The sequence below is a fragment of the Polypterus senegalus genome, chromosome 4 (assembly GCF_016835505.1).
Source record: "Polypterus senegalus isolate Bchr_013 chromosome 4, ASM1683550v1, whole genome shotgun sequence".
Taxonomy (NCBI): Eukaryota; Metazoa; Chordata; class Cladistia; order Polypteriformes; family Polypteridae; genus Polypterus; species Polypterus senegalus.
In genome coordinates this window covers 10,426,869-10,446,830 of record NC_053157.1, presented here as the reverse complement: position 1 = coordinate 10,446,830, position 19,962 = coordinate 10,426,869, and positions in this window count along the sequence as shown.

Here is a 19,962-nt window from a genome sequence, read left to right as displayed (position 1 = left end):
TCGCTCCCAGCGAGAAGCCCCTTCCTATCGGAAGAACCGGCATTCATCCCTCGGTTCCTCCTTCTCCTCTTGGACGGCCTGACGGTCTGGGTCTGAGCATGGTGACGGCTCAAATCCAGCCCCGTCTGCATCCCTGCAGAGCGACAGGAGACTGCCGTAGGCTTGGAGCGCAGGGCGCTAGGACCCAGGGCACTCAGCCCCTGTCCTGCCAGTCCCTGCGTGTTCGCTCTCCTCGCCCCGCCGGTCGTCTGCACCGCCGCGTCCGCTGTGGGGGGATCGCTTACTTGAAGCCGGTCCACCTTAATAAAGTCGCGGCCGTGTTCGGCCGATTCCCCTTTATGCTTTACGGGGACGGCACAACCTACCTTACACCGTGGTGTCTTGTTTGCCGAAGGCTCCAGCGTCGCACCGATCCCCCGTCTGACGCGGCGTCTCTCCCGACACGACTGCCTTCCTCTTCAGCTGCTCCAAGCGGATCACAAGATCACTCAGCACCTGTAATAAATTCGATTCGGCGGGCCGAAGGGACTCCTCCGGCTCGCGCCGAGCCGCTGGTGGAAACAGAGGCAGAAGGCAGTGGGCTTACCTGTTGATCAGCCACACTCGTCGTCTGCCTCCTGTGGGCCACTCCCTCTGGCCCAATCGGGTCTCCCCTAGGCATGAGACTGGCATTCCTTGGTCCCGCCTCCATCCAATCATTGGCGGGCACACAAGACACACCGGCCAATCCCGTGCCTGTCAGCGACGCCCGTTCTTCTTCCTCCGCACCCGGGGATGCCCTTTCTGCGGTCCGGCGGAGGTCTCCGGCGGGGTTGTGCACAGGCTGCGAGTGTGTGGGGTCTGCTGCTGTGCCGGGTTGTCCACAGACATTTTGTTGAATGCAGGTCCCCGTCTTGTACCAGGTGGAGCATCCTGCCGACTACGCCACTGTGAACTGGGACCCGGACACACACAGACAGACATCATAAGTTCACCACACAACCCCTAAAGTTTTGCAAATATTTACAGTCAGTGCACTTCCCAGTGCCTCCAGCACCGTTCCCCCAAATGTCCAGGCCTCACAGTCTCAGTGCCTTTCTCTTGGCCGCCTCCCGTCCTCTCTCCAGCTCTGTCCTCTTCCACCCGACATCCACTAATGACTGGAGGGAGGCGGCCCCTTAAATGGGAACCCGGATGGGCTCCAGCTGCTTCCCGGCACTCTCCTTTGGACACACCCCTGTGTGGCGGAAGTGCCGGCTGTGCACCCGGAAGCTGTCCGAGTGTCTCCTGTTCTCTTCCCCCTACACTTCCTGGTGTGGCGGAAGTGCTGGGCTCCAGGGTTCCTCAGGCACCTGGGCGCCGCCTGGTGGTGGCCCTCCTCTGGCCTTCCTCTTTAAGCCCTCCTCTGGTCCTCCTGGGCGTTTCGGCCGGGCTCCAGCCCACAGTGTATATATATATATGTATGTGTATGTGTGTATATGTATATATATGTAGATGTGTATATGTATATATATACTGTATATAGATATATGTATATGTGTAGATATGTGTATATGTAGATATGTTTATATGTTTATATGTGTGTGTGTATATATATATATATATATATATATCACAGCGACACTCATAACAGTGACAAAACAATTACATTGACAATCATGTTACGTTATTTTTAAAATGTTTCCTTTTCTTTTTCATTACTTCTTTAACACACTACTTCTCCGCTGCGAAGCGCGGGTATTTTGCTAGTAATAACATAATTCCTGGCTCAGAGCGTAGCATAGCCAAAACGTGTCATATCACAAGGCACGGCAGATACCATCCGACGATGCGTCCGCTTCTGCCTTCTCGCCTTCCGTGCATTTCCATACTGCAAACAATGGCCACCAGCAGGTGTCAGACTCAGAAGAAGGTCGACTAACCGTCTGACATCATGATGGGTAGAAAGTATGATTTGGAATCAGAAAGACTGAATGGGGTCTAGACCTCTAGGGAAAAGTACGTATTTTGTCGGAAAACGCCACAGACCGGGACATTTCCTGATCTTTCAGGGACCCGGGGATGGGTGATCCAAAAATAGGGACTGTTCCGAGTAAACCTCTGGTCACTGTACTTGATTCAATTTCATTGTCACCTTGAGCTAGGCTGTCATTCCCATCACACAACCTCACCGCAGCCGCACCACACACCCTCATATACTTTTTTTTTTTTCAAAATTCTTATACTGTACTGCGTGAAAATCCCAGGAGATCAGCCATGACCGAAGTACAGGTACTCCTCACTTTACGACCTATTTGCTTAACGACCAATCGAGTTTCGACCTGCAATTCGGGGAATCCCCTTTCTCAGCTTGAGTGTCGGTCAGTGGCGAATGGTGACATGCGCACTGAGCGTACTACAGGCTTGCTATGCGTTTGTTCAGTCAGTTTCATTCCTACAAGCAGTCACTGTGTACCCTCGTTTTTTTTTTACATATTTGTAACCCCAAAATAGTAGAGATGTTGACGAAAGGAAAAAGTATGGCATCATCTGGAGAATTTGTTAAGAAACGAGGGAAAGCTATCGACCTTGCAATGAAAATAAAATTCATACAAGACTAAAAAGCTGGTAAAACGGTTAAAGAATTAGCATGTGACTTGAAATTGGCACATTCGACAATTTCAACGATTTTAAAGGATAAAGTGAAAGAGGCGGTGAAATCATCAACAGGATTTAAAGCCATAATAACTCTTATAAAAGAGATGGAGAAATTATTGGCGATCTGGTTTGACAACCAGATGCAAAATATGCCGATAAGCCTTTTAATAATTCAAACTAAGGCACGCAGTATCTTTGAGACTTTGAAGGCACGTGAAGGTGAAAAATCGACAGAATCATTTACAGCAAGCCATGGATGGTTTCAACAGTTTAGGCGGAGATTCAACCTGCATAATTGGAGAAACAGCGGTGAGGCGGCAAGCGCGGATGTAGAAGCAGCAGAAAAATTTGTTAACGAATTGGATGTAATAATTAAAAAAGGCAGCTACTGCCCGGAACAGATATTCAATGTGGATGAAACCGGGCTTTGGTGGAAAAAAATGCCTGAAAGGTCCTATATGCACAAAGAAGCTGAGGCAATGCCAGGTTTCAAGGCTTTTAAAGACAGGATCACGTTGTTGTTGGGAGGGAATGCCGCTGGGTTCAAGTTAAAGGCTTTCCTGGTCTATCGCTCCGAAAACCCGTCGTGCATTAAAGAACGTTGGTAAAAACAGTCTGCCCGTTTACTATCGTGCAAATAAAAAGGCATGGATGACACAAACTTTATTTTAAGATTGGTTTTTGAACTGCTTCATACCCTCAGTCTAGCATTATTGTTTGGAAATGGGAGTTCATTTTAAAATTATTCTCCTGCTTGATAATACTCCAGGCCACCCCCAGCATCTTGACGATCTACACCCAGACGTAAAGGTAGTGTATCTTCCATAAAAACACAACTGCTGTCCTACAGCCAATGGATCAGGGCGCTATAGCTACGTTCAAAGCGTTTTATTTGCGCACGACTTTTTCCCCAAGCTGTAGCAGCAACAGAAAATGATGTAGTAACCCTTCGTGATTTTTGGAAATCGTACAGTATTTTAGATTGCATTAAAAATATTAAATCAGCTTGGGATGAAGTGACAGATAAATGTATGCAAGGCATATGGAAAAAATGCATAAAAAGTTTCGATCCTATATTCCCGGTCCAAGCTTCTCGCTTATCGACCAATTCGCTTAACGACATAGTCGTAGGAACGTAACTCGGTCGTAAAGTGAGGAGTACCTGTACTCAAAGCAGCCTGTCTGGCACCAGCAGCAGTTGAAGTCACTGAGATCACATTTTCAGATTAACTGATGCTCCTGGCCTGTATCTGCCTGATTTTATGCATTGCACTGCTGCCACATGATTGGCTGATTAGATAATCACATGGATAAGCAGCTTTACTGGTACTCCTAAAAGTTTATTCAGTAACATGCACAGAGTAAAGGGAAAGTCCTACCTTGTGAATTTCAGAACAGGATGCATCACAGCCCTACTGTCAGGCAGCCTGAAATAAACAAGACGAACAAGAGACAATGCACAGTACAAATGTGACACAACCGACTTAAGAAACACACTCGTGCTGTCACAGAGCTGTCAAAATAAGAGGCCATTTGAAAGTCCAATGACAATACAATACAATACATCCATCCAATCATTCCGCTATATCCTAACTACAGGGTCACGGGGGTCTGCTGGAGCCAATCCAAGCCAACACAGAGCGCAAGGCAGCAAACAAACCCCGGGCAGGGCGCCAGCACACCACAGGGCACACACACACACACTAGGGACAATTTAGAATCGCCAATCCTCCTAACCTGCATATCTTTGGACTGTGGGAGGAAACCCACACAGACACGGGGAGGACCTGGGAAGCAAACCCGGGTCTCTTAACTGCGAGGCAGCAGCGCTAACCACTGGGCCACTGTGCCGCCCCCTATACAATACAATACAAATAATTTTTTGTATACCCCAAAATCACACAAGAAGTGCTGCAATGGGCTTTAATAGGCTCTGCCTTTTGATGGCCCCCCAGCCCTGACTCTCTAAGAAGACGAGGAAAACCCCTTGTAGGGAAAAAAAAAATGGAGAAACCTTGGGAAAGGCAGTTCAAGGAAAGACCCCTTTCCAGGTAGGTAGGGGCATGCAGTGGGTGTCAGAAAAAAGGGGGTCAGTAAAACAGAATTCACAGAACAGAACACAAGTCATCCTCAATACAATATAATAGTGCAATAGAAATATTACAAGTACAGAGCAGAATTCAACAGTAGATGATATCACGTAATACGATTTGGATTTGTTTAGAGTCCTGGAGACCTCGGCCATCAAGCTGCCTCCCCCTATTGGCCATTCCACAGCTGAGTCAGCGCTGGGCCAGCCAATCCGATGAAACGACCCCTCTGCAATCCTCCATCAGAGCTGACTTTACTGACTTAGGCAGGCAGGACAACCTGGCAGGTGGGCAGTGGCACCAAGTGCCACATTTGAGTACCGAGAAGAGAAACAGAATAAGTGAGGGTTAGTAACAAATTAGAACTCTCATGTTACAGTAAAACCTTGGATTGCGAGTAACTTGGTCTGCGAGTGTTTTGCAAGATGAGCTAAAATTTTTAATAATTTTAACTTGATAAACGAGCCAGGTCTTGCAATACAAGTAGTACGTATGTGCTTCGTCTGCCAAGCGTCATGTGATCACAACTAAGCCTCTGGTTTTTCTCTCTCTCTCGCTGCGGGATTGTGGGTAATCATCTCCCATGCTTGGTCTCAGTTGGCGACGTGCCTCACTCATATAGTCAAAAAAATCCATACGCACTTAGACTGTGTACTATAGCATCGTGACCACGTGTGTGTGCTGCGACGTGCGAGTCCCTGTCATGCACCCCAAAACACGAAGCTGAGTTTCAGTACTTCAGCAAAATCAGCTTTTATTCAGCCTGAAGCAGGAACAGCACGGTTATGTATTGTAACACAGGCATGTCAAACACGCGGCCCGCAACAGAAATCTGTGCGGCCCGCATGACAGATCCTAGTTAGCACTAAACTTGTACAAAATGATTACTATCGTTTGTGATTGAATCATTCTGCTGATTTGGCGTTACTTATTGACTTTTCTTACTTCTGCCTTCTGCCAAAAGTACTGTAGCGACCCGTGGTGGAGTCTTCAAAGATTTTAGAGCCGAACTCTGCCGTGCACCTCTCCCAAGCTGTCGGCTAGCGGATTGCCAGCGTTATGCACGCAGCTGCACCCAGCTCTTTAGATAACGAGCACTCGTGTCCCATACACCGCACGACTCCAAAGTGTCTCGGCAATAATTGCTTAGATAGAATCTTAACAATGATACAGCTCTGTCCTGTTGTATCTTTTTATTAACAGATAGCCAGTAAAACAAAGCTTAAAACTCATTGTATAGCCATGGTCAAGGTCATTTACAGAGCCATCTTTCTCATTGATGGTGACTATTTACAACAACAACAACCCCGGACGGCAATAACCCAACCCACCCCACTGATTGAGCACAAACACATACAACACTTACAACAAGAAAGACAATTAGGTTATTAAGTTAATTTCGACACCACAATAAGCTTTACATAAATTACCCATAAATTCCCCACAAACTATTTACATAAATTACCCATACGGCGTCACTCCGCCAGCCCTTCTTGCCGGGTCGTTACAGTACGTTTTCCCATGGCATTATGGTACCGGAAACGTCATCTGCTAGTATAGCTGCAGCCGCGAAGTCGCAACTGAAGTGCTAGACTGTACCGGGCCGCGAGAGAACTGCCAGCAACGGAGACTCACTCAGTGAAGGGCTACAGCAAAAAGGCTGCCCCCTTCACTGAGGACACTTTCAGAACGCTAGGCGGGCGGGGCTTTGCAGCGGCGCAGAAAGAGGAGTGAAGACCGCGGCGAGAGAGTATTACAACAAAGTATTTTTATGTTTCTGACAGTTTCCCCATATGACACGAGTCCACAGAAATCTCGTTACTACGAAGTACATTCAGCAGCAGATACTTTCATTACAACGAAGTGACCGTGAAATGCTTGAATGAATCATCCACAGAGCGGTTAGTTCTGTGGTCACAGCTCAGTTGTGGACATTTGCACAACGATCCCCAAACAGAAACATTGTAAAAAAAATTTCTTTCTTCGAACATTCCTCGTACTGTTTTTTTTGCTGTTTTTGTTTTGCGTGGTTTTAAGTGATACCTTTTCCTTATTGCTTGTCAACATACAACACTTACATCAAGAAAGACAATTAGGTTACTAAGTTAATTTCGACACAACAATAAGCTTTACATAAATTACCCATAAATTCCCCACAAACTATTTACATAAATTACCCATACGGCGTCACTCCGCCAGCGCTTGCTGCCGGGTCGTTACACAGCCCCCTCCCAAGAGGGTTAGTGTCCCCACAACCCTACTCATCACAAACAAAATCGAGCAAGTGTCCTGGCCGGCGACGGACACGCTTCGGCCTGCCGGAGGTGCCATTATTCGGGTCAGGCTCAGTCCTGAGACTGTCAATGTCCGTCTCTGCGCCGGGGGTGGAGGTTGGAGAGCCACTTGTATCCTCGAGTTGTTCTTTCTCCGGGGCCAGTGGGTGGTATGGTGCCAACTGGTCCTTGTGCAGCACCACCCGCCTGCCCGCCCAGGCATCCGGACTCGAAAAACTACCTCCGAAATTTTGTCAAAAATTTCTCCACGTCCCTGCCAATGATGAGTTAATTTTGGAGACAGTCCCGTTCCGCTTGGGCAAAATACCCACACTTTGTCCCCTGGTTTCAGGGTCGGGCCATGAGCCCGTGTGTCGTAAGCCCGTTTCTGGCGAGCTCCAGCTCCCTCCAAGGCCTCCCTGGCCAGTCGATGAACGGTGTCCAGCCACTCTTTTAGCCGTCTAAAATAATCCATTTCGGGCCCACCAACAATCTCAGGCTCAGGGGGCGAGCCAAACACCAAATCCACTGGGTGCAAGTTCCCTCCCAAACATCAGCCCCGCTGGTGTGCATTGGCTCGATTCTTGCACTGCTGTCCGATATGCCCACAGGACCAGAGGCAAATGTTGGTCCCAGTCTCGCTGGTGTTGACTGGTCAGGATTGCCAGTTGAGTGGCCAGGGTGCGATTAAATCGCTCGACTAATCCATCACTTTGCGGGTGAAGGGGGTGGTCTGGTCTTTTCACCCCAGTCGCTGACACACCTCCCTGAACAAACGGCTCGAAGTTCCGCCCTGATCGCTGTGGAGCTCGTCCAGAACTCCAAATCGAGTGAACATTTCATCCACTAGTTTTTGAGCAGCTGTGGAGGCACTCTGATCCGAACTGCATACGCCTCTGGCCATTTGGTGAAGTAATCCATTGCTACCAAAACGAAACGATTTCCGCTTCCGTTACAGGAAAAGGACCCAGTACGTCCACTCCAATTCTTCCATGGGTGCCCGACAAGGTATTGCTGCAATGGCGCGAGAACGTTGACCAGGTCCTTTTGCGCAGTGCAGATGTCACAGCAGTGGACGTGCAGCTCCGCGTCTTGCCGACACCCGGGCCAATAAAACCGCTGCCGTAGTCGACGCACTGTCTTAGCGTTTCCGTAGTGTCCGGATCCAGCCGCTCCGTGGACCCATCGGAGGACCTCGGCGCGCAAAGCCTGGGGAACCAGCAGTTGTAGTCGGTCAATTCCCCGGGTGCTTGCCACCGCCAGTAGATTACGCCATCGTGCAACTCCAAGTTGCCCACTGGGAGTGTAGTAGTTTGAGTTCAGGCCCCTGTGAGACACGGTTTGCCAGTCGGGACGTTCTTGTGTCTCCAACCAGCCCTTTACCTTTTCTAGCGCTTGGTCGTCAGCCTGTAACTGCCTCAATTGGTCAATAGTGAACGGCTCCCCTACTCCAACAGTGTCATCTATCCTTGCGGATGCTGACGATGGCCCCAGACCCCTTTCTTCCTGTCGGTAGCAATATCGACATTCATTGCTGAGGCATGGACGCCTGGAGAGGGCATCAGCGTTGGCATGCTGCCGTCCCGGTCGGTGCTGTATCTCGAAATCATATTCCTGTAGAATCTCCATCCACCTTGCCACCTGGCCCTCTGGTTGCCGGAAATTCAACATCCAGGTGAGGCTAGCATGGTCAGTCCGCAGCGTGAACCTAGTGCCCAATAGGTAGGGCCGAAAGTGCCATGCCGCTAGGATCACTGCCAACAGTTCCCGCCGAGTGACACAGTAATTCTCTCCGTCGACTGAGGCTGCAGCTGTAATAAGCTACCACTCTCTCCAGCCTCCCCCTTCTGTGAGAGTACGGCCCCAATCCCCACATTGCTAGCGTCAGTGTCCACCACAAAAGGTTGGTTGGGGTCAGGGTACGCCAGGACAGGCGCTGACGAGGGCAGCCTTTAATTGTTGGAAGCGGCTGTGCAGTCCTCCGTCCACCCAAACTGTTGGCCCTTACTCGTCAGTCGGTGCAAGGGGCTGGCAATGGTTGCAAAGTTTTTTACAAACCTCCTGTAATATGAGGCTAAACCCAGGAAGCTCCGCAGTTCGGTGATGTTGGCTGGTGGGGGCCAGTTGCTCACGGCAGCCACCTTTGCTGGGTCTGTAGCCACCCCACTCTCGCTGATTACGTGCCCTAGAAACTGGGTCTGTCGCGAGAAGATTGCATTTTTCAGGGTTCAACCGCAACCCAGCGCTACGAATGGCGGTCAGGACCTCCCTTAAATTGTGCACAGCCTGGTCAAAGTCTCTGGCATGAATCAACAGATCATCTAAATAGACCACACAACGGGTTCGGGGAATGTCTTTTAGGACCCGCTCCATTAGTCTTTCAAAAGTGGCGGTGCATTACAAAGTCCAAACGGCATTACCTTAAACTGCCACAGCCCTTGTCCGATGGTGAATGCAGTTTTGGGTCGGTCCTCTGCTGCCAGTTCTACCTGCCAATATCCACTGCGCAAGTCCAAGGTGCTGAACCAACGGGATCCAGCCACATAGTCCAATGCATCATCGATGCGGGCAGTGGGTAAGAGTCTTTTCGAGTGACTGCATTTAATTTACAAAGTCCACACAAGGGCGCCAACCCCGCTTTCTTCCGCACCATGACCATGGGTGCGCCCAGGGACTGTCCAAGGCTCAATAATGTCGTTGGTTACCATCTCGCGAATCAATTCTTCGGCAGCTTGGCGCTTTGCAAGAGGCAATCGGTGGGGCGCAAACAATGGGGCGGCGTGGCCAGTGTCAATGTGGTGTTTACTAACGAGGTTCTGGTGCAGTCCTCTCTCGAGCCGCAAAATGTCCACAAAGTCGCTCAGTAATTTCTGGAGTTGCTCCTGCTGTGGCGTGCTCAGATGTTCACCACTGTGATGGCCCAACTCCTCCACAGCGGCAACCGCCTCAGCTGATGGGGGGTCGTGCGATGAATTTGACTGTCCAGCAATACTCTCCTGGGGTTCTCTTGAACCCTTGCAACTTCCAAACAATGGTTGGGAGCCGGTGAGCAGTGGTGTCCAGGTGAATCCACTCTGGCAGTCCTTCCAGGACGGTTCCAGCCCGACCGAGCGGCACAGTCTCATTACCCAAACAAAGGACGGCCCTTGACACATCAACACGTGCTCCCAGTGGGCCAACAAGTCCAACCCAATAATGCACTGGTCTTTAATGTCCGCAAGCCAGAATTCGTGGTTGGTCTGGCTCGTCCCTACCAACACAGATAACAGTTTCTTTCCGGCATTACTGTCCGCTCACCCGTAACAGTCGTAGTTCGCTATTTGTGGGGGTCCAGCCCTCTGGAAGAAGACCAGCGGTTTCGGGCAACACTCCTTTTTGTAGCAAACAAATAGTGGACCCGTGTCCACTAAAGCACTGCATGGCCGTCCGTCAATAGTGCAGTCTAGGTATAGTCCAGTGGAAAATCAACAGTGCCCAACTTTAAAGCAGTTATTGTGGAGGGTGCTGAAAACGGAGCGAGGGTCCCTCACGGCCTCACCCGATGTCGCTTCCCGCGTGATGCTGTACGAGGCAAAGGACTTGGGGCAGGGCAATCCCTGGCAAAGTGCCCTGGTTCTCCGCGATCGAAACAGCAGTCTACTCGTTGTCTCTGTCGGGGTTGATGTTGGTTGGGGCGACTGACCTCCACTACCTCAGACGGGTCCCCTTCCGCCTTCGCTCAACTGCTCTTGTTAGTCGGCTCGGTCGCGGGCGTTCGCCTTGTCGGTGACTCAGCCTGTAGTACCTCTTCAGCCCGCTCAGCCTCTCGTAGTATCTCGCTCAAATCTCGGGGTGACGATAGACAGACATGCTGGCGAAGACGTTCTGGTGTGAGGCCCGCAGGAAAGCATGAAGACTGAGTTCCTCCTCGCTGCTGTCGAAAGTAGGGTAACCTTTTCGTGTATATACCCTGATGTCAGCGGCAAAGGCTCCTACACTCTCACCTTCACGCCGACGCCGGCTAGTCAGCTTTTCTCTGCTGCATTCTGCTGAAGTTCTTTGTCCAAAGCGACGGGTGAGAGCAGCGGTGAGAGCCTGAAGATCACGACACTCTTCCGATGGCAGATCAATGAGTACCTGAAGTGCGGGACCCTCCAAGGCAAGGGCCAAGTGTGTCGCAGCTTCTCGCGTTCCACTCATTGTGTATCGCGCCAGATCCACTTGTGCAAGGTATGGCTCTAAGGCGTCAATCCGCTGTATCGCGGCAGCTTAGCAGGTGACCGTGAGAAGAGGACCGCCGACTGGTAACCTGGGGTATCGCTGCGGCAGCCGACGGCCCACTCTGGCCGTGCTTAGAAGATCGCAACACTGTCCGGGGAACACTGGCACCATCAGGCCGGTCTGCCTCATTTCTCCGCACAGCTCCGCTGATCAGGCGCTCTAACGTAACGCTGTTAGCACGCTCTAATTCTTCAAGACTCTGTTCCATAACAGCGTCTTCTAAACAGCCTGGTATCCCACTTCTGACACCAATGTAGCAACCCGTGGTGGAGTCTTTAAAGATTTTAGAGCCGAACTCTGCCGTGCACCTCTCCCAAGCTGTCGGCTAGCGGATTGCCAGCGTTATGCACGCAGCTGCACCCAGCTCTTTAGATAACGAGCACTCGTGTCCCATACACCGCACGACTCGAAAGTGTCTCGGCAATAATTGTTTAGATAGAATCTTAGCAATGATACAGCTCTGTCCTCTTGTATCTTTTATTAACAGATAGCCAGTAAAACAAAGCTTAAAACTCATTGTATAGCCATGGTCAAGGTCATTTACAGAGCCATCTTTCTCATTGATGGTGACTATTTACAATAACAACAACCCCGGACGGCGATAACCCAACCCACCCCACTGATTGAGCACAAACACATACAACACTTACAACAAGAAAGACAATTAGGTTATTAAGTTAATTTCGACACCACAATAAGCTTTACATAAATTACCCATAAATTCCCCACAAACTATTTACATAAATTACCCATACGGCGTCACTCCGCCAGCGCTTGCTGCCGGGTCGTTACAGTACGTTTTCCCATGGCATTACGGTACCGGAAATGTCATCTGCTAGTATAGCTGCAGCCGCGAAGTCGCAACTGCTCACTCACTCAGTGAAGGGCTACAGCAAAAAGGCTGCCCCCTTCACTGAGGACACTTTCAGAACGCTAGGCGGGCGGGGCTTTGCAGCGCAGAAAGAGGAGGGAAGACCGCGCAGAGAGTATTACAACAAAGTATTTTTATGTTTCTGACAGTTTCCCCATATGACACGAGTCCACAGAAATCTCGTTACTACGAAGTAAATTCAGCAGCAGATACTTTCATTACAACGAAGTGACCGTGAAATGCTTGAATGAATCATCCACAGAGCGGTTAGTTCTGTGGTCACAGCTCAGTTGTGGACATTTGCACAACGATCCCCAAACAGAAACATTTTAAAAAAAAATTTATTTCTTCGAACATTCCTCGTACTGTTTTTTTTTGCTGTTTTTGTTTTGTGTGGTTTTAAGTGATACCTTTTCCTTATTGCTTGTCAACATTTGAAAAACATCCATTGGAATTTAACTCATTGTCACCCTTCTATAGAAACTAGGGTTACCACTTTTAATACAAAAAAATAAGGGACGCGCAATTTCATTCTCAAATACGGGACGATTCCGTATTTTAAAGCACGGGTGGCAACCCTACAGAACGCTTTCCGACAAATTGTGCAGTTGGCTTGATAACAATTTCCGCTAACACTCTGCAGCCAAGTATTTGTTTCCTCCCACTCTCTGCGGTATTTTTGCAGCCGCTTGCGTTTAATCTCTGAAACTTTAAGACGCGGGGGGGGGTTACCTGGAGAAGCATCTGCCCATTTTTTTAATATTACTATCTGCCAACACTTTGCAGACTCTACTTAAAAGACCTGCCCTCCTCACTGGACAGTTAAAAAGACCAATCAAACTAACGATGACATCAAGTATTACCCAATCAAAAGTAGGAAAGGGGGCATTTTCATAAAATGCGTGTGGGATGATTTGCATGAGACGCTGATTTAAAAAAAATGATAAAAAATACGGACAAAACCCGCCCGTATTGATTCAAAACGGACGCGAATTTCATTCTCAAATACGGGACGATTCCGTATTTTAAAGGACGGGTGGCAACCCTAATAGAAACGGCATACTTGTTATATGCAAAAAAGAAGAAAAATCTCGTATGCGAACTGCTGCATTTGAAGACGCCGAAAAAGCCGTTTTTATGTGGTTGCAGTGATGCATGTTCAAGATACATTCATATTGTAGCGACCCGTGGTCGAGTCTTGAAGTTTTTAAAGCCGATCTCTGCCGTGCAAGCTGTCGGCTAGCGGATTGCCAGCGTTGTGCACGCAGCTGTACCCAGCTCTTTAAGTAACGAGCACTCGTGTCCCATACACCGCACGACTCCGAGTGTCTCGGCATTAATTGCTTAAATGAAATCTTAGCAATGAATACAGCTCTGTCCTGTTGTATCTCTTTATTCACAGATAGCCAATAAACAAAGCTCGACATTATTGCACGGCCATTGTCAAGGTCATGCACGAAGACACATTTCAAATCACTGGTACTTTTTACAAAATAAATAACCCCGGACGGCGATGACCCAAACCCACCCAACTAATTGAACACAAACACAACATTATTTACAAGTTAAGAAATTAATAAATACAACAGGAAAAACATTAGCAAAGTCAGTGAACGTACAACCTTCCCACAATGCATCACTCCAGCAGCGCTGACTGCCGGGTCGCTACAATATTAATGTGGCACTCATTCAAGAATATATGAGGTTTTTAAACTCTCTTGGGACCCGGACAAACAATCTCACACGTGGCAATAGCGCTTCGGGACGCACTTCAGCGTGTCGTTCCCGTTGGGTGGGGTGGATCCCAGATCCCAAAAGAGTTCAGAAACCTCACAACATGAAGAAAGGGATAATATGGCTTCTGATTGATAACGGTGCTGACCACAACATGCTTCCACACTTAGATAATGTTCACGTTGAATTCCTCCCACCCAATTTCACGGCAGTGCTTCTGCCATTGGATTTGGGTATCATTCGCACCCTGAAAGTGTATTATCGCAAGGAAATGCTGAGAAAAATTCTCGTCAGCATAACTTGTAGACAAGGAGAAGATTAAAATAATGCGAAAGAAGCTATTGAAGCTGCTTCCATTTCCAACATCCTATCTTTGTGATACACGTTTTCTGCAGTGACAGCAACCAAAACGAGATTACGGAGTAGACTGAACTGAGACTAGACACTTTGCGTGTCACTCTCTTCCATCCTCCCCAGGGGCCTCATGTATAAACGGTGCGTACGCACAGAAATGTTGCGGAAGAACTTTTCCACGTACAAATCGCGATGTATAAAACCTACACTTGGCGTAAAGCCACGCACTTTTCCACGGTACCTCATGCCTTGTCGTACGCAAGTTCTCCGCTCGGTTTTGCAGACTGGCGGCACCCAGCGTCAAAGCTATGCTACTGTTCCTGTGTGATTACTCCTTATTTTTCTGAAGCGGCTTTATAAATACACAGAAACTAACCGCATATTGTTTATTAGTGTAATGCATCTGATTGTAATTAACTTGTAACAATATAATGGTCCAGGGAACAGCCATAGTATTCCAAATGCCATAACTGCTTTAGCGTTGTTACTCTTACTTCTTCTTCTTCTTCTTCTCCTTCTTCTTTCAGCTCCTCCCGTTAGGAGTTGCCACAGCGGATCATCTTTTTCCATATTGCTCTCACTGCACCACTCGGAGTATTTATATCACTGTATCTGAGTGTGAATCACAGCAGCAGCTGATCGGAAAGAGAATTAACGGTATACAGCTTCAAGGACACGCTGTCTTGCATACAACAAGGTATGAGGTACCGTGGAAAAGTGCGTGGCTTTACGCCAAGTGTAGGTTTTATACATCGCGATTTGAACGTGGAAAAGTTCTTACGCAACATTTCTGTGCGTACGCACCGTTTATACATGACATGCCACGTGTCGGGACAAAAGAAATAAATCTCACACTGTAAGACTCCTATATAAGCAATGAATATAATATAATAATATAAGGACCTAGCTAAGAGGCTAAGACTCTATTGGTACGCTGTTGTACGGAGATTGTATGGAAATAAATTGATTTTCTTTAAACTTTAAACTTTAAGTTTTACATTTGTTAAAGTTTTCAGTATTAGAAAGAAAGCTACAGTAACTTTGTATAATAGTATAATAGTATTTGTTACAGTGCGGCCCAGTCATGGCCAGGTTAGTGGCCAAGTAATCCTATGTCCGGCGCATTTATAATGTTTCTTGCATCACCCATTGATGGCAGGAGCTTATAACATGACCGCAATCTTTTTGGATTCGCTTTTGCGGCAAACTGCTACAGCGCTGGGAGCCTTGCGGTTGCTTCGGGACGATCTTCCGCGTGTTGTCCTGTTAGAGACCTTATAGTGCGTAAAGAATTTTTTACATTTTGTTTCCAAGGTTCCTTGTTAAAGTCGCATAATAAAAAAAAGATTAAAGTAAGCCCACAGATAGCAGGGATTCCATTAGTTAGAGTGAAAGTCATCCTACGCAATAGCCCACCTCCTCTTCCTCTTCCTGTCTCTCGTCTCCCTCACAGCAGCCATGATTCTTTTCAAAGGTAAAGTGCAGGTTTATTTGTTTGATGTATTTGTACTTTATATTTTGTATTAATCATAAGTATACTGCTCAAAAGAATTAAAGGAACACTTTTTAATCAGAGTATAGCATAAAGTCAATGAAACTTCTGGGATATTAATCTGGTCAGTTAAGTAGCAGAGGGGGTTGTTAATCAGTTTCAGCTGCTGTGGTGTTAATGAAATTAACAACAGATGCACTAGAGGGGCAACAATGAGATGACCCCCAAAACAGGAATGGTTTAACAGGTGGAGGCCACTGACATTTTTCCCTCCTCATCTTTTCTGACTGTTTCTTCACTAGTTTTGCATTTGGCTGCAGTCAGTGTCACTACTGGTAGCATGAGGCGATACCTGGACCCTACAGAGGTTGCACAGGTAGTCCAACTTCTCCAGGATGGCACATCAATACGTGTCATTGCCAGAAGGTTTGCTGTGTCTCCCTGCACAGTCTCAAGGGCATGGAGGAGATTCTAGGAGACAAGCAGTTACTCTAGGAGAGCTGGAGAGGGCCATAGAAGGTCCATAACCCCTTCAGCAGGACCAGTATCTGCTCCTTTGGGCAAGGAGGAACAGGATGAGCACTGCCAGAGCCCTACAAAATGACCTCCAGCAGGCCACTGGTGTGAATGTCTCTGACCAAACAACCAGAAAGACTTCATGAGGGTGACCCAAGGGCCCCATGTCCTCTAATGGGCTCTGAGCTCACTGCCCAGCAGCATGCAGCTCGATTGGCATTCGCCATAGAATACCAGAATTGGCAGATGCACCACTGGTGCCCTGTGCTTTTTACAGATGAGAGCAGGTTCACCCTGAGCACGTGACAGAAGTGAAAGGGTCTGAAGAAGCCATGGAGAACATTATGCTGCCTGTAACATCATTCAGCATGAGCAGTTTGGTGGTGGGTTAATGATTGTCTGGGGAGGCATATCCATGGAGGGTCACACAGACCGCTACAGGCTTGACAAAGGCACCTTGGCTGCCATTAGGTATCAGGATGAAATCCTTGGACCCATTATCAGACCCTATGCTGGTACAGTGGCTCCTGGTGCACGACAATTCCTGGCCTCATGTGGTGAGAGTATGCAGGCAGTTCCTGGAGGATGAAGGAATTGATACCATTGACTGGCCACCACACTTTCCTGACCTAAATCCAATAGAACACCTCTGGGACATTATGTTTTGGTCCATCCAATGCCACCAGGTTGCACCTCAGACTGTCCAGGAGCTCAGTGATGCCCTGGTCCAGATCTGGGAGGAGATCCCCCACAACACCATCTGTCATCTCATTAGAAGCACGCACCGATGTTGTCAGGCATGTATACAAGAACACAGGGGCCATACAAAGTGCTGCGTACAATTTGGAGTTGCTGCAATTCAATTTTGGCAAAATGGACTAGCCTGCCACATCATTTTTTCACTCTTATTTTTGGGGCGTCTTTGAATTCAGGGCTCTGTAGGTTGATCATTTTCATTTCCATCCTTTCGTTCCTAACACATTACCCAGTCTATATCAGTATAGATATCCAGGAGGATTTCTTTTTCCTATTGAGGTCTGATGTGTTTTCAAAGTGTTCCTTTAATTTTTTTGAGCAGTTTATATTAGGGGCAGCATGGTGGTGCAGTGGGTAGCGCTGCTGCCTCACAGTTAGGAGACCCAGGTTCGCTTCCTGGGTCCTCGCTGCGTGGAGTTTGCATGTTCTCCTACAATGAAAAAAGTATAACCTTCATTCAACTTAAAATAATTAAGGTAATGATTCACACTTAATATTTTCAATCTGAGCCAATATAATTATTTTTATCTTATTGAGCCAACAAGTTGAGGCAAATCATTTAGAGTGATTGGGTGCAATTCACTTGTTTTATACTGAAGTAAATCTATTTGTTAAGTTGTTACAATTTAAAATGGTTTATTGGTCGTAACCTCTTTTTATGCTCTTAGAAATACTATGAACATAACACATTCCAATGCTGTACTTTTTACATTTATATAAAACTCTAGTGCAAATACACAAGTATTTTGTAGTGTAAATCTTAAATATACAACAAAAAATTATTAAACGCTTCTACAGCTTTCTTGAAAGTATGTTTTATTACGAGTTCTTACATGTAAAATGAACAGTTGAGAAACAGGGGTACTTACCAGAAATCCTCCGTTATAAGAGTCTGCTGCTGAAAATGACCAGACCTGTATTGCCACGTCCACTCCACTCGGGAAACTGTTCTTCTTTTAGGCATTTGGAAAGCCAGCACGCTGGAAAGTTTGACCGGAAGAAAATACAAACGGCCGCTCAAACACAGCACACCAACAACCTAAAATATTAAGTTAACTGAAATAGGACTTTTTATGCTTATTCCCTCCACCATAACTTACTTTGGTACAAACAAATCTTTTTACTTTGATTGAGATCTGAAACCAAATATTTCAAGCTACAACACTAAATGACTAATCTTAAGTTGCTTGAAAGAGAAAATTTACGTTGAACGAACAACATCAATGTTTTTTCAGTGTAATGTCTGCGTGGGTTTCCTCCCACAGTCCAAAGACATGCAGGTTGGGTGCATTGGCGATCCTAAATTGTCCCGTGTGTGTGTGTGTGGTTGTGTGTGCCCTGCGGTGATTTTTGAAAAAAGACTCCACTACAAAACGCCACGGGAGACCCCTGTCCCCACTCCCATTTGTTTGATTTAATTTACGTCTAGCGTAATAGAGTAATGAGTTGTATCCCATTTTGGGACCATGAAAATCTGGTCTGCTTTGCAAGAAATACATATTTGTGAATTGCCAAAGATGTCCAATAATAAGCTTCCAGGCTTCAACTGAGAAGTAACATCTTTAAGGGTCTGCGTTCTGTCTCTCAAAACTCAGTCGGTGCAATGGCCTGAGGGGGACCTAAGTGAGCTGAGGAATTTGACAACTGAATAAGCTTCTAGCCCGAGGGAGAGCCTGTCTTGGCTGAAATGCCAATTCTAAGTTCTTCTGTGTTGCTGAGTTACTTGTGCAAAACTAACCGCTGCGGGTTTACAAGAAGTTCCATCTGAAGTCTTTTAAGACCCTCAGAATGAACAACACTCACATTTCTACACGTCATTCTCTCTCTCACTCTCTTTATATATATATATATATATATATATATATATATATATATATATATATATATATATATATATATCATAAGACTTTTTTAACTCTTTGAGACCCTCCCCTACAGAGCAACATGCTGAAATGCGATTGATGCATCTGTCGAGGGCTGCTCCTCCGTCGCCAAGGCAACCGCAGGTTTACAGCGCCCCGCAGCTTTGCTGCACCTCACAGGATTGCGGCGCCACAGAGGCAATGGCAAGCTCACCGCCTCCTTGTGCAATGCGTCTGTCACCTGATGGGTGATGCGGGCAACACTATAACTTGGCCACTGGCCGGGCCCCAGCCTTGCCCGTTTGCTGTGTCTGTGTGTAGCAGAATGGTAGATCCCGTTGCAATAAATAACCTTGCATTTCCTGTTTCAAGTTGAATAAAGTTGGTTTCCCTGAAATCTTTAGACTTCGCCTCGTCTTTTGGGTGCACTGCAGCGACTCATGTGTCACACTATACAGTAATCCCTCCTCGATCGCGGGGGTTGCGTTCCAGAACCCCCCGCGATAGATGAAAATCCGCGAAGTAGAAACCATATGTTTGTATGATTATTTTTTATATATTTTAAGCCCTTCTAAACTCTCCCACACTGTTAACATTATTAGAGCCCTCTAGACATGAAATAACATTAATAAAGTATCTATCTATCTATCTATCTATCTAACACCCTTTAGTCAAAAGTTTAAACTGTCCTCCATGACAAGACAGAGATGACAGTTCTTTCTCACAATTAAAAGAATGCAAATAGATCTTCTTCTCTTCAGGAGCAGAGAATTTCAGAGAGAGAGAGAGAGCGCTCGCAAAGAAAAGCAAACAATCAAAAAATCAATACGTGTGCTTTTAAGTTTGCCGCGGCATTTTTTAGAGGAGCGTCAGTATCTTCTGTGCAAACAGCCTCTCTGCTCACATCTCCTCCGTCAGGCGCAGAGAACGTCAGAGAGAGAGAGCGAGATTAAAGCAAACCACCAAAAAATCAATAAGTGTGCTTTTGGAAGCATTGCGATAAAGCGGCATTTCTTAGAGGTGCGTCCGTATCCACTAGGCAAACAGCTTCTGTGCAAACAGCACCTCTGCTCACAGCCCCTCCGTCAGGCGCAGAGAATGTCAGAGAGGGTGAGAGAGAGGCAGAGACAAGCAAACA